This window comes from Dipteris shenzhenensis, chromosome 13 (genome assembly GCF_047967505.1).
Source record: "Dipteris shenzhenensis isolate YYH24624 ecotype China chromosome 13, Dip_SZ_1.0, whole genome shotgun sequence".
Classification (NCBI taxonomy): domain Eukaryota; kingdom Viridiplantae; phylum Streptophyta; class Polypodiopsida; order Gleicheniales; family Dipteridaceae; genus Dipteris; species Dipteris shenzhenensis.
Window position 1 is genome coordinate 10,528,179 of NC_141608.1, and position 14,155 is coordinate 10,542,333.

General features: G+C 43.1%; 1 pseudogene; it reads left to right on the forward strand.

The window, feature by feature from the left end:
- Positions 1-11,792: 11,792 nt before the first annotated feature.
- LOC147895010 (cytochrome P450 71AU50 pseudogene) lies at positions 11,793-13,646 on the forward strand (annotated as a pseudogene).
- The last annotated feature ends 509 nt before the right edge of the window (positions 13,647-14,155 follow it).

Consider the following 14,155-nt stretch of genomic DNA (forward strand, 5'->3'; position numbering starts at 1 on the left):
GCAAGACTAGGAGGGTGCCCTAAAAGGTTATATAAGTCCCTAAAAATAGACTCCCGGGGATCAGGTGAGTTTGAAGTGCTTCCTGGCCACATGATGAACTGAAAAAAAGAAAAAAAATCTATTACTGATGAGCTGAGAAGAAAGGGAAAGGATTACTGTTGGAGCACGTCCATTTTTGCGTGTAACGGCACGTCTATAGACACGGCTGCCTGTGTCTGCAAACAGACTAGACGCATGTTTAAACGCGCCTGTAGATGCACGTTTAGATGTGCTCTGGGATGCGCCTATAGACGTGCTCCGACAGACGGACTTTTCTAAAAAGTAGAAAAGGACATTGCCCCGATACACAAACGTGACACTGATACCCAGATCATGCGTTGATACCCAGATCATGCATTTTTTGGATACGAGAAAGTACAAATCTAAAGAGAGCAAATTCCAAAAAAGATCAACTGCAAAAAGACTTACCTTGGATAGAGGTATGGAAGGTTCTTCTCCTTTTTCAAAGTTTCTTCTCCTCCTTGTTCGCCCTCCTCTCCTTTAAGCTTGGAAGTAAGTGTGGGTGCCTTCCTCTTAAGTGTAAGCTTGGAAGTAAGTGTGGGTGCCTTCCTCTTAAGCATCAAAACCGTGGATCTGCTAATAAGGAAACAAGCAAGCCACGTGAACTATAAGTAATGTCAAGAAAAGCAAAGTGAGCGCGCTAAAAGCAGGTTTAAAAGTTGCATCTATAGGTGCATCTAAAAGCGCATCTATTTGCACATGTAAAGACACAAAGTAGATGCGGTTTTAGACATGCCTATAGGCCTGCTTTTAGACGCGCTTTTAGATGCACCTTTAGACATGCCACAGAGTTTAAAATTAAACATTTGAAGAAGAGCAAATTTTTTTGGGTTGTTTGTTTATAGGATGTCTTCATCTTCAACAAGTAGCTCCAGTGAGGATGAATCCCTTCGTATCCACCATCGCAAAATGTGGTTGGAGCAAAAGTTTAAATGTATGTGTGATCGATGTCGAGGAAACATGTATCGTGCACGCAGGATTACACTCAATCACATCTCATGGGTTTGTAAGTTAAGGTTGATTGAGATACCTATGGGTGTTCATATGTTTGAGTTATGATCCCATTTTAATTTGATACAGGATGCAGTGCCAGACCCACATATGTTGCCCTATGCTCGCCGTGAGGAGGCGAAGCGTCGGCGATATGAGGTAGGATCTTCAGGAGGGACCGTTACGGATGCATGGAGTGATGGTGATAGTAGCCCTCCCCCATTACCCACTAACACTATGATTACACTCAAGTAAGCTTTAAAGTCTATTCTGCAAACATGGTGAATTATGCTAGTGGGTCAATTACTCGAATGCTTTTCCTCATTTATGGTCTTCATGTGCAGGCTATTGTGTAAAATGCTTCCAAGGGAGAATAAATTATCGACCTCAAGAGATATGGCAAGGCAACATGTGACCTCTCTTGGAGGATTAGATTACAAGCGCATCCATGCATGTGTCAACGATTGCGTTTTGTTTCGTGGACTACATAAGGATGCAAGAGAGTATCCTACTTGTGGAGAGGCAAGATATAGAGCAGATCTCAAAACTTTGGACGTGCCTCATAAGGTTCTACAACATTTTCCCATATTCCCTCGCATCCAACATATGTTCAAGTGCAAATCTATTGCAGAGCTCATGTCATGGCATTCCTCCCATCGATCAACCGATGGCAAGTGGAGAACTCCCACAGACTCTCCTGCGTGGAAGCATATTGAAGACAGATGGCCAAGCTTCAAGGAAGAACCTAGGAACTTGAGACTTAGATTGGGTATGGACGGTGTGAACCCATTTGGTCTCAAAAGCACATCTTACAGTGTATGGCCAGTGATATTGGTGAATTATAATCTTCCACCCTCTATGGCTATTAAGAAAGGACATGTTATGCTGTCCCTTCTAATTCCAGGGAAACATAAAGTCAAAAACCTTGATGTTTATTTGGAGCCTTTGATTGACGAGCTAAAGATACTTTGGAGAGGTATCGAGGTGCATGATGTGAGCAGGCCGCCCTCGTCACGAAACTTCAACTGCAAAGCAGTCTTGATGTGGACGATGCATGACTTCCCAGGCTATGGTGAGTGTTCAGGTAAGCATTGCACTTCTAATTATGAATAGGCAAAGGATGTGGCATCCTAAACCCACCTTCAACTCTTAATTGCGTCTATTGTTCAAGTCTCACTACATTGGGCTACCATGCATGTCCTGTTTGTGGTCCTTCGCTAGTTGCCTCACGGGCAGACGCATTGAATAAGGTCATCTATGAGAATCACCATCGATTTCGCCCACCTGATCATCCTAGATATGTTGCCCCTTGGAATGAAGTCCTCCCATAATCACTCACATGGGAGATTAGATGAGAATTTGGGATGGTTCCACGACTCCTCCACCACTTGGCATGATCAGGTAAGTGTTTGTAACTATTGTGTGCTATATTGGCTGGAAATAAAGATTACCCGCTAACACTTTATTTTGTTTAGATACTCCATCTTTTATCGTTTACCATATTGGTCCCACCTCAAGATCAATCACTTGCTTGATCCCATGCATATCTTCAAGAATGTGGCATCTACCATTTGGGAGCATTTGAATGGGACACGAGATTCCGCAGGCATAAGGGAGGATCTACATACCACAAGGAAGATGCGTGAAGCTTGGCCACAAGAGAGACCAAATGGGCATGTTTTTTTACCTCATGCACCGTGGATGTTATCAAAGCTAGAGATGGCGACAGTGAAGCGCGCTATTACTACAATTCGTACTCCTACTGGATGCATGAGGTGTTTGAAGGGAGCCTTTACAAAGAGCAAGAAAAGAGATGTAGAGCAATTATATGGCTTGAAATATCATGATTGGCACAAGATGCTCCAAGTAAGTATTTTATGTGCATAAAATCTTTTTCCTTTCAAATTTGTGAGTGAATAATTATAAGCAACTAATCAACCACCTCCTCATGGGTTCAGTTCATACTACCTACTAGCATTTCACGTAGTGCATCGAAGGACATGAAAGATTGTATTTACAAGATGGGCGAGCTTGTGAGGTACTTTACATGATACAAAATATGATGCGTATCAATGCTCCATGCAAGTTTGAATGCATATTGCTAATATGCTGTACTTTTTCATTTCTAGGTATGTGAGCTCAAAGAAAATAGATCCCACCACGCTTGAGAATGCTCGAGTTATGTCAGTGGAGGCAGTTTGTTTAGTGAAGGAGACATTTCCACGTTCTATTCTCACAAGCCAACTACATCTTATATCTGGGTTATGGTGAAAGTGGAGAGATGGGCTATCGTCTCTGGGATCCAGAAGCAAAGAAGATCATACACAGCCATGATGTGGTCTTCAATGAGAAGAAGATGCATAAGGCACCCATGAGGGATGTGGAAATGAGGAGAATCACTTTTTAGGATGTGAATCCACCTGCATATGTTGATAGACAGCAAGCTGTCCATGCACCAAATGTGCAAGAAATGGTACCACCAAGTACTCCCACAGGTATACAATCAAGGGTAGATGATGGATCATCTATTGGTGGAAATGATGAGCCAAATGTGGCTGATATGCAGGTGGGACAGCAAGCTGAAATGCCCTTGAGAAGATCATCTAGAGTGTCTAGACCGCCTAATAGGTTTGTTCCAGGGGTAGACTATGTGATGCTTACTGATTGCGAGGAGCCTTCTTGCTACAGAGAGGCTATGATGCGTGAGGATCAACGCAAGTGGGAGTATGCTATGCAATCAGAGATGAGTTCACTTATGAAGAATAAGACTTGGGACTTGGTTTCTTTGCCACATGGAAAGAAAGCATTGCCATGTAAATGGGTCTACAAGATGAAGGTCACAGGTGATGATGTGCCTAGGTACAAGGCCCGTTTGGTTGCTAAAGGGTTCAAGCAAGAGAAGGGTGTGGACTTTGATGAGATATTCTCTCCGGTTGTGAAGATGACCACACTTAGATGCATGCTTGGACTAGTGGCATCAGAGGATATGGAGCTTATGCAGATGGATGTCAAGACAGCTTTCTTGCATGGGGATTTGCATGAGGAAATTTACATGGTGCAGCTGGAAGGCTTTGAAGAAAAGGGCAAAGAGCATTTAGTTTGCAAGCTGAAGAAGAGTCTCTATGGTCTTAAGCAAGCGCCTAGATAATGGTATCAAAAGTTTGATGCTTTCATTCGGTCCTAGGGTTTTAGAAGGAGTGAAATTGATCACTGCCTCTACACTAAACGGGCTAAAGATAATAGCCTGATAATCCTGGCACTATATGTGGATGATATGCTATTGGCTAGCAAGAATACTTATGAGCTAGATGCATTAAAGGCCAAGTTGCATGAGGCCTTTGATATGAAGGATTTGGGATTTGCCAGTCATATTCTTGGTATGTGCATCACGCGTGATCGGAGTAGGAAACTCCTTTGGCTTTCACAAAAAGAGTATGTTACAAAAAAATTGCAACGTTTCAATATGGAGGGGGGGGAAGGCAGTGAGTACTCCATTGCCTCCATATGTGAAACTGAGTCACACAGATAGTCCCAAATCAGATGAGGAAATTAGGGCCATGATGGCCAAGGTTCCTTATGCATCAGCAGTTGGGAGTCTTATCTATGCTATGATAGCTACTAGACCAGACATTGCATTTGCAGTGGGAGTTGTTAGCCAGTATATGGCTAATCCAGGAAAGAGGCATTGGGAGGCAGTTAAGTGCATCATGAGGTACATGAAGGGTACCAAGGAGATGTGCATCTGCTTTGGTAAAGGAGACATGCATGTACTTGGGTACACAGATTCAGACTATGCAGGGCATGTGGATAGTAGGAGATCCACTTCAAACTATGTGTTCACCTTTGCAGGTGGTGCAGTGTCATGGATGTCTCGTGCACAGAAGTGTGTGGCTTTGTCTACCACAGAGGCTGAGTATGTTGCAGCCATAGAGGGTTGCAAGGAGGCTATATGGCTTGATCGGCTAGTGGGAGATTTGGGGATTCATACAGGTGTACCGACATTGCATAGTCATTCCATGAGTGCTATTCAGCTAGCACGGAATCCGGTCTTTCATGCAAAGATCAAACACATTGAGGTCACGTACCATTTCATCAGGGAGGTACTTGAGGACAAGCCTCGGGGGGGTCACTCATCATATGTAATCCTATCACGTGAGTTCAACAGAAGGACATTTTTTCTTTCTAAAATTTACGGAAATAAATATACATAAGGGACTATTTAAAATAGTTTTGGAAAAAATTTACAGATTTGTATAGAAAAGGGGTACATTTTATTAAAGGAAAAATTTACAGATAAGGGATTTTAGAAATAGGCCTTGAACGCACGTGATATAGAGGGTTTATACATAGTGACCCCCTTGAGGGACAAGCGCATAGAGCTTGTCAAGGTTCATACAGATGATAACCCTGTAGATATGCTGACGAAGAGTCTACCTAGTCAGCGGTTTGAGTATTGTCGTGTATTGATGGGCATTGGATAGTATGCTCACTGGTTGTTCTCCCTTAAATGCACATTGTCCTTTAAGTGGGAGGTTGTGGGGGTTAAAGGTCACTATGCCTTTACCCCAGTTATGTACAATACTCAAACACATATATAAATGAATGAAAAAGAAGATTAGGGTGGTTCTGCACCCGCCAAAACTTGTGTGGCTCTCTGTCTCTCTCTCTCCTTCTTCCGTTCTTGCTTCCGTTGAGATCACTCTCACATAGGGACCATCCCGAAATGTTCGAGGGTCAGAGGAGGGCTGCAAAGAGACGGCTGGATGTCGTAGGTACTTCGCACTTTGGTGCAAGCGGATGGTATGCGTTCGAGGCAATCGTGGTAAGTCTACTTCTTCTCATTTAATGTATTGTTCTATTTGTTTTACTTACATATTACATGCACTTTAGCTAACTCTAACTCTCATAAATTGGATCCACAGCAAGCTGCTATGGGCCGTCTTCCTACAGATGCAGAGACGCGATGCACATTTTGGATAGGAACAAAGCCGTGTTTCATTGAGCAAGAGGCAATGGGAGCGACGGTCGATTGGGCTGAGGTGGCTGCTCGCACGGTATAAGTTTACTCCTACTTGTAATCTCACTTTTTAATTTAAGTTCCAATCTAATTTTCAATTTATATGGTTCACCCTTAGGGTCAAAGCTCAAGGGTCCCATAATCGGAGGCGAGCAATCAACAGGGCCAAGGATCATAGACGCAGGTGGCGACGATGAGGGAGAAGATGCAGGTGTCGAGGACCAAGGAACAGGCCAACAAGACGAAGATGATTCGGATTCGGATTCGGATGAGCAGTAGTGGTAGTAGCATTTTATATATCCGCTCGTTTGAGCAATTTTGCATCACCCTTTCGAAAGGGTAATTTTGTTACAAACACTGTTGTATATGTCCGACATGTATATGCATTTGTTACTCATCATTTCACAAGAACAATTTTGTATCACCCTGCAAGCAAGGGAAATTTTGTTATAAAAAACATTCTTTTGTAATTACAAAAAAAAAAAAGGATTAGTGGGGCTAAACAAGGCCAAAAGGAAGCCCTGTTTAGCCCCGGCACTAACCCTTTTTTTTAACTTCTGTTAATCGTCGCTATATAGCGACTTTTACCAGTGTCGCTATATAGCGACGATTAACAGTGTCGCTATATAGCGACGTTTGCATCGTCGCTATATAGCGATGTTTGCAGTGTCGCTATATAGCGACAGTCCTTTTCCGATGCTTTTAGCGACACTTATAGCAACGTTTGCGCCCGTGAAAAAAATTTTTAATGTAAAAAGCGTCGGTATTTCTGTCGGAAAATGCCCTATGCCTTGTAGTGCAGAGCCGTTTGTAAAGACCCTCCTTTTTGGCTCTCTAATCTTCAAGATCCTTTCATATCTTTTCTAGCTCCTTGTCCGCCATGCCCCCATCATTTCTCACTTCTTCAAGCCTATCTCAGAGCTCCTTCATGCACTTCTCTGCTTCTTCTCTTCTATGCCTTTCCATGTCGACCAATTTTGAAGTGGCCTCAAGTTGCTCTTGTGCCTACAAGGCCCTTACTTGTGCCTACTCTACCTTGGCTTTTGTACCTTCCCTAAGACTTGTGTCTTGTGCATCATCTTCTCCTTTTGGGGAAGCCATGATGTGGTCTTCAATGAGAAGAAGATGCAAAGACACCCATGAGGGATGTGGAAATGAGGAGAATCACTTTATCCACCCACATATGTTAATAGATAGCAAGTTGTCCATGCATCGAATGTGTGGGGAATGGTGCCACAAGGTACTCCCACAGGTATACACAATCATGGGAAGATGATGGATCATCTATTGGTGGAAATGATGAGACACATGTGGCTGATATGCAAGTGGGATATCATAGAGCTTAAATGCCCTTGAGAAGGTCAACTAGAATGTCTAGATGGCCTGATATATTTGTTCCACGGGCAGATTATGTGATGCTTATTATTAATTATTACGGGGAGCCTTCTTGCTATAGAGAGGCTATAATGCATGAGGATCAGCACAATGGGAGTATGCTATGCAATCATAGATGATTTCACTCATGAAGAATCAGACTTGGGACTTGGTGAGATGATGTGCCTAAGTGTACAAGGCCCGTTTGCTTGCTAAATGGTTCAAGCAAGAGAAGGGAGTGGACTTTGATGAGATCTTCTCTCTGGTTGTGAATATGACCACACTTAGATGCATACTTGGACTTGTGGTAGCAGCAGAGGATATGGAGCTTATGCGAATGGATGTCAAGACACCTTTCTTGTATGGATATCTACATGAGGAAATTTACATGGTACAGCCAAAAGGCTTTGAAGAAAAAGGCAAAGAGCATTTGGTTGTAGCTGGGAAAGAGTCTCTATGGCCTTAAGCAAGTGCCTAGAGAATGGTATCAGAAGCTTGATGCTTTCATTCAGTCCCAGGGTTTCAGAAGAAGTGAGATTGATCAATACCTCTATACTAAAAGGGCTAAGGATAATAGCCTGATACTCTTGGCACTTTATGTGGATGATATGCTATTGGCTCGCAAGAAACTTATGAGCTAGATGCATTGAACATCAAGCTACATGAGGCCTTTGACATGAAGGATTGGGGACCTGCAGGTCATACTCTTGGTATGCACATCACGCATGACCGGAGTAGGAAACTCCTTTGGCTTTCATAGAAGGAGTATGTTACAAAAGTATTACAGTGTTTCAATATGGAAAGGGGAAAGGTAGTAAATACTCCATTTCCTCCATATGTAAAATTGATTCAGCACGATAGTCCCAAATCAGATGAGGAGAGGGCCATGATGACCAAGGTTCCTTTTGTGAATCTTATGTATGCTATGAAAGCTACTAGACCAAACATTGCATTTGCAATGGGAGTTGTTAGCCGATATACTGCTAATCTAGGAAAGAGGCATTAGGAGGTAGTTAAGTGCATCATGAGGTACATGAAGGCTACCAAGGAGATGTGTATCTACTTTGGATGAGTATAAATGCGTGTACATGGATACACAGATTGAGACTATGCAAGGCATGTGGATAGCAAGAGATCCACTTCTAGAACTTATGTGTTCACCTTTGCAAATAATGCAATGTCATAGTAGATGTCTCAATTATGTTGTAGCCACAGAGGGGTGCAAGGCAACTATATGGCTTGATCGGCTATTGGGAGATTTGGGGATTCATACAGGTGTACTGACATTGCATAATGATTCCATGAGTGCTATTCAGTTAGCACACAATCCAATCTTTCATGCAAAGACCAAACACGTTGAGGTCAGGTACCATTTCATCAAGGAGGTACTTGAGGACAAGTGCATAGAGCTTGTTAAGGTTCATACAGATCATAACCCTGCAAATATGCTAACAAAGAGTCTACCTAGTCAGCGGTTTGAGTATTGTCATGTATTGATGGGCATTGGATAATATGCTTGCTAGTTGTTCTCCCTTAAAGGCAGATTGGCCTTTAAGTTGGATTTTTTGGGGGTTAAAGGCCATTCTGCCTTAACCTTGGTTATGTACAATACTCAAACACACACATATATATATATGGATTACATAGAAGATTAGGGTGTTCTGCACCCACCAAAACTTGTGTGGCTCTCTTTTGGCTCTCCCTTTCTCTCACCCTCTTCCATTTTTATTTCATTGAGAGCACTCTTAGAATGCCACTAGAACATTGGCAAGAAGGATTCAGAATGATCCAATCAGCTAGTCACTGTAGTATGCATGATGGGGAGGTAGCAAGCTAAGGGTGTCCACTTCCGGACCACTTGCGGGTGAGTGTGACACCCCCTCGAGTGAAAATACAAAGGTTTTGCTTCGGTGTGAAATACCTCGATCGAGGTATCATCTCCAATGAAATTTGCACACAAGGACAACCGAACCAAGCCAATACCTTGATTGAGGTATCATGGCAAGCCACCTATACCTCAATCAAGGTATCATGGCAAGTCCACATACCTCGTTCTTTGACCGAACCGAGCCTATACCTCGATTGAGGTATCGTGGCAAGCCACCTATACCTCGATCAAGGTATCGTGGCAAGTCCACATACCTCGATCGAGGTATCATGGATAAATGACATCCGTCATGTCAAATACCACAATCAAGGTATCTGGCATCCGACATGGCAGATGACATACCTCGATCGAGGTAGCGTGGCAAGTCCACATACCTCAATCATGGTATGCTGGACCGATGACTTGGCCGCATGTCAAATACCACGATCAAGGTATCTGGCATCCGACATGTAATGTGCTGGTAGCTGACATACCTCGATTGAGGTATCGCGGTAGGTCTATACCTCGATCGAGGTATGTTGGTCCGATGTGTATGTGGCATGTCAAATACCACGATCGAGGTATGTGGCATCCGACATCTATTGTGCTGGTAGCTGAAATACCTCGATCGAGGTATCGTGGCATGTCTATACTTCGATCGAGGTATGATGGAGCTATGTGTATGTGGCATGTGAAATACCACGATCGAGGTATATGGCATCGCAAGTATTATGCTGGACCGCCGATGATGTATGTTGCATGTCCAATATCTCGATCGAGGTACGTGGCATCCAATACCTTGATCGTGGTATTGAAACCCTAAATTTTCGTATATAAAGAGAGGGACCCCCCTCATTCTTCATACCTCGATCGAGCTCCTCATTAAAATCAATGGAATTGCGGGAGCGACTGACAAGGACCGACGGACAACGACGGAGCGACGAAGATGGACGGAGCGAGAGATTCCAAGTAAGCTTTTTTTTATGTAGCTTTTTTTTTTGCGAAAATTTATTGAAATTTTAGTTTATAGGAATATCTAATTTAATTATAAAATATTTCAAAATTTTAAATGCCTTTTAATCTTTTTTTTAAATTACTTTTTTAATTACGTAAGTTTTTATTTAAAATGTAAAAATGTATATATTTTGTTTTTTTAAATCATCTTTTAAAAAAAAGAGATTAAAGTAGTTTTTATGTTATTTTTCAAATTAGTGCTTTTTTTATTTAAATAAAAAAGCAATTTTTGATTCAAAGTAGTTTTTCAAAAGAAATGAGGGAGAGGGAAGAGAAATGAGAGAGAATGAGAGGTGTGTGGTAGTTGGATGGGAGGTATCTTTGGTTTGAGAACAAATGGTACAAGTTTGGTTGAGAAACCAGGTTTTCCAGTTTGGTTACTATTCAAAAACATGATGGGAAAGTTGACGCAGCAAGTGGGAGGTCAACATCAATCTTTGTTCATTGAATAAAGAAATAGGAAAGTTAGGCCATTTTCAATATTCTATTGCCCTAGCTAATATTTTACTTAGTTTTAGTCACCTCATTCTAATTACATGTGAGTCTAATTTTTTGGTAATGTGGCTTTTCCTCTTTGTACTTCATGATGGTCATTTTGAGTATCTACACAAAGTAATATAAAGTGTAATCCCCAAAAATGTGTGTGTGTGTGTGTGTGTGCACGCACGTGAGCATGCGTGTGTGTGCGTACTAGATACATATATATCAAGATGTGTGTGTGTGTGGTATACCAGATATACCACACACACACACATGCACGATTAGACATGTGTCTCATGTCCATCTGTTTACTCATTTCATTTTTTTCCTTTAAAATTTTAAAAAGGCAAAGAGGAGAATGAAGAGTAGTTAGAATAGGAAACAAAAGAGAGAGAGCTAGTAGTTTGCGACTCAAGAAATTGAGAGAAATTGAAATGATCTTTAACCTATTAACCAGGGACACAAAAAAAAAGGAGAGGATATGTGGCAGCTTGGAGGAGAAGAATCTGCCACGTGTCACAAAGAAGGAGCTCTTGGATGGAGGCTTGGAGGGGGGGAGGTGGAAACACAAGGACAGCTTTAGGGGCAAGGAAGAGATAGAAGGTTAATGGAATGGAGATAGAAGGTCAAGTTGAGGAGATGGAAGGTCACTTCGGGAGAGGCATGGGTTAAGACTTAGCCAAAATTTAACAATCAAAGATCCACTTTGAGATGGGGAGGGGTTGATGGGGAGTGGTTGAGGCATCTTTGCCCGTACGGGTTTAGTACTCGTTTGATAAATAGATAGCTAAATGCAAGCAAGGGATGGGAATTGACTCTTTTGACCTCAAGTTACCATGTAAAAGCAAGCTCGACGCTCACTGTTTCATGCGCAAGCTCGCTCAGTGTTACATGCGCCAAGTTATGTGCGGCTGGATCAGTTTGTGAACACAGAAAGAGAGACACTTGAGAAGACGCTTCGGCCTTCCTTCTGTGGCTTTGCAAGCGATCATGGAAGAATGCCACACAGTTCTTCTAGTGCTCGCGACGATGGTGCTCCTTGCACTGATGTTTCTTCGTTCATTCCGACGCTCTCCAACACCCAGCGCGCAGCAGCTCCCTCCCGGCCCCCGCCCTTGGCCCATCGTCGGGAACCTCCCCTTGCTCGCCTGTACCCAGGCTCACCGCACTTTGGCCGCACTTGCTACCTCATATGGCACGCCTCTCTTGTCCCTCCGCCTTGGCTCCATGCCCGCCCTTGTGGCTTGCACCGCCGATATGGCCCGAGAGTTCCTCCACACCCACGACGCCATCTTCAGCAACCGCCCTGAATTTAGCATGCCCGACCACCTCCTATTCGGCAAGCGCAACATCATCGGCTTTCAGAATACCGGCCCTCGCTGGCGCGACCTCCGCAAGATCTGGACCACGCAGCTCCTGAGCCACTCCCAGATAGCCAAAAACGAGCACGTCCGCCAGGAGGAGGTCTGCAACATGCTCGCCACCATCAAGGCCGAGTGCCTCAACGGCGACGCGGCCCAGCTGAACGTCCTCAACTGTGTCGCCCACGTCACGGGCAACATCATGGGTTGCCTTGCATCTCCGTCGCCCGTCCTCACAAGCTGCATGTCATCATCATGGACACCCTCAACGTCATGTTCACGCCGCTCGTGGGGGACCTCGTGCCCTTCCTTGCATGGCTGGACGCCTCCACCAAGAGGAAGATGGCTACGCTGCGTGGAAGGGTGAACGAGCTTCTTGGCAGCATCGTCGCCAAGAGGCTTCTGCTCAGGGATGAGCAAAAGGCTCGTTTCAACGACATCCTTGATCTGCTGTTGGACGAGTCAGGAGGCCGCGTCGATGAAGAATTCATCAATGGCACTCTCCTGGTAAAATCTTTAAACTTTGAAAATATTTTGCATGAAAGGTAATGACGTGTTCCAACGTGTTCATGATACATATTTAAAATAACGAGTAAATGCACCCGTTTACGAAGGGCTTCCTCTCTCTCCTCTCTCTCTCTCTTCCCCCCCGAGAGCTCTCCTTTGCCTAGAACGTGACTCTCCTCTTAGTCCCACGTGGAACCTTCTAATTCTAATATAAAATAAGAGGCTCCAAAAAGCTCAACCTAATTGTGGTCCCGTAGTTTGTTCTTTTTAATTGATTTTTGGACTTAAGAGTCCCTTGGATTTTTGGATTCTTTAAACCAACATTAATTCCAATTGAAATCCTATGTAGGAGATGTTCATTGCAGGTGTGGATACCTCTGCGAACACCATGACGTGGGCAATGGCAGAGCTATTACGTAATCCTGAGGAAATGGCAAAGGTTCAGAAAGAACTAACGGAGGTAATAGGGTTGGAACGCATAGTAGTAGACTCTGATCTACCAAAACTAGGCTATCTAAGAGCTATGATCAAAGAGGTGTTTCGCCTACACCCAGTAGCAGTGATGATGATTCCTCATGCTTCTAAGGAAGATTGCAAGGTGGCTGGCTACTTCATACCTGCCCGAACAAGGCTGTTTGTGAACATATGGGCAATTGGAAGGGATCCATCTATGTGGGAAAATGCAAAAAAATTTTCCCCTGAACGTTTTGTTGGGAGTCCCATCGACGTAAAGGGCCAACACTTTCAACTCCTTCCATTCGGTTCCGGTCGGCGTATGTGTCCTGGCATTGCCGAAGCTCTCAATGTTGTTGAGCTCACACTTGCCAACCTCTTGCATTGCTTTAATTGGTCTTCCCTACCTAGAAACTCCGTTGATCTATCTAAGTCTAAAAGTACAGCTGGCTCTCTCACCTTGGCTTCTCCCCTTATTGCTATTCCCACATTTCGCCTAAATATGCCCAACTTTCCTTATTAGATTTTTCATAGGTACATCATAGCTAATATCGTCTATCTATGGTAGCTAGATCGTGAAAATGCATCCAAATACATGAAGAATCCCAATTTCATGGTGTAGTTCAGGGAGCTTTGCAAACGCCACATGTGAGAGCTTTGTATGTCATTTTAGGGTTATACTATACATCTACTTGTCCAATGGCCAAGAATCTTTGTATAGGCCTTTCAATGAGTATTATATTTATATCTACATAGTTTCATAATATTTGGACCATTTGTATGATGTGACATGCACATTTTCTCAATTTTGAGCATGTACACCAAACTTTGCAAAAAATTTTCAATGAGTAAGTATATTATACTAGCAAAGGTTCCTAATAATCAATCACATGTAAGGTAAGACATGCACATCCTCTCATTTTTAACCATGGATAACACGTTATATAAAAACATTGTGCATTAGCATATGCTTATACCATACCTCTATTTGTTTGATGGATTGTTTGATGGACAAGAAACTTTGCAAAGGCA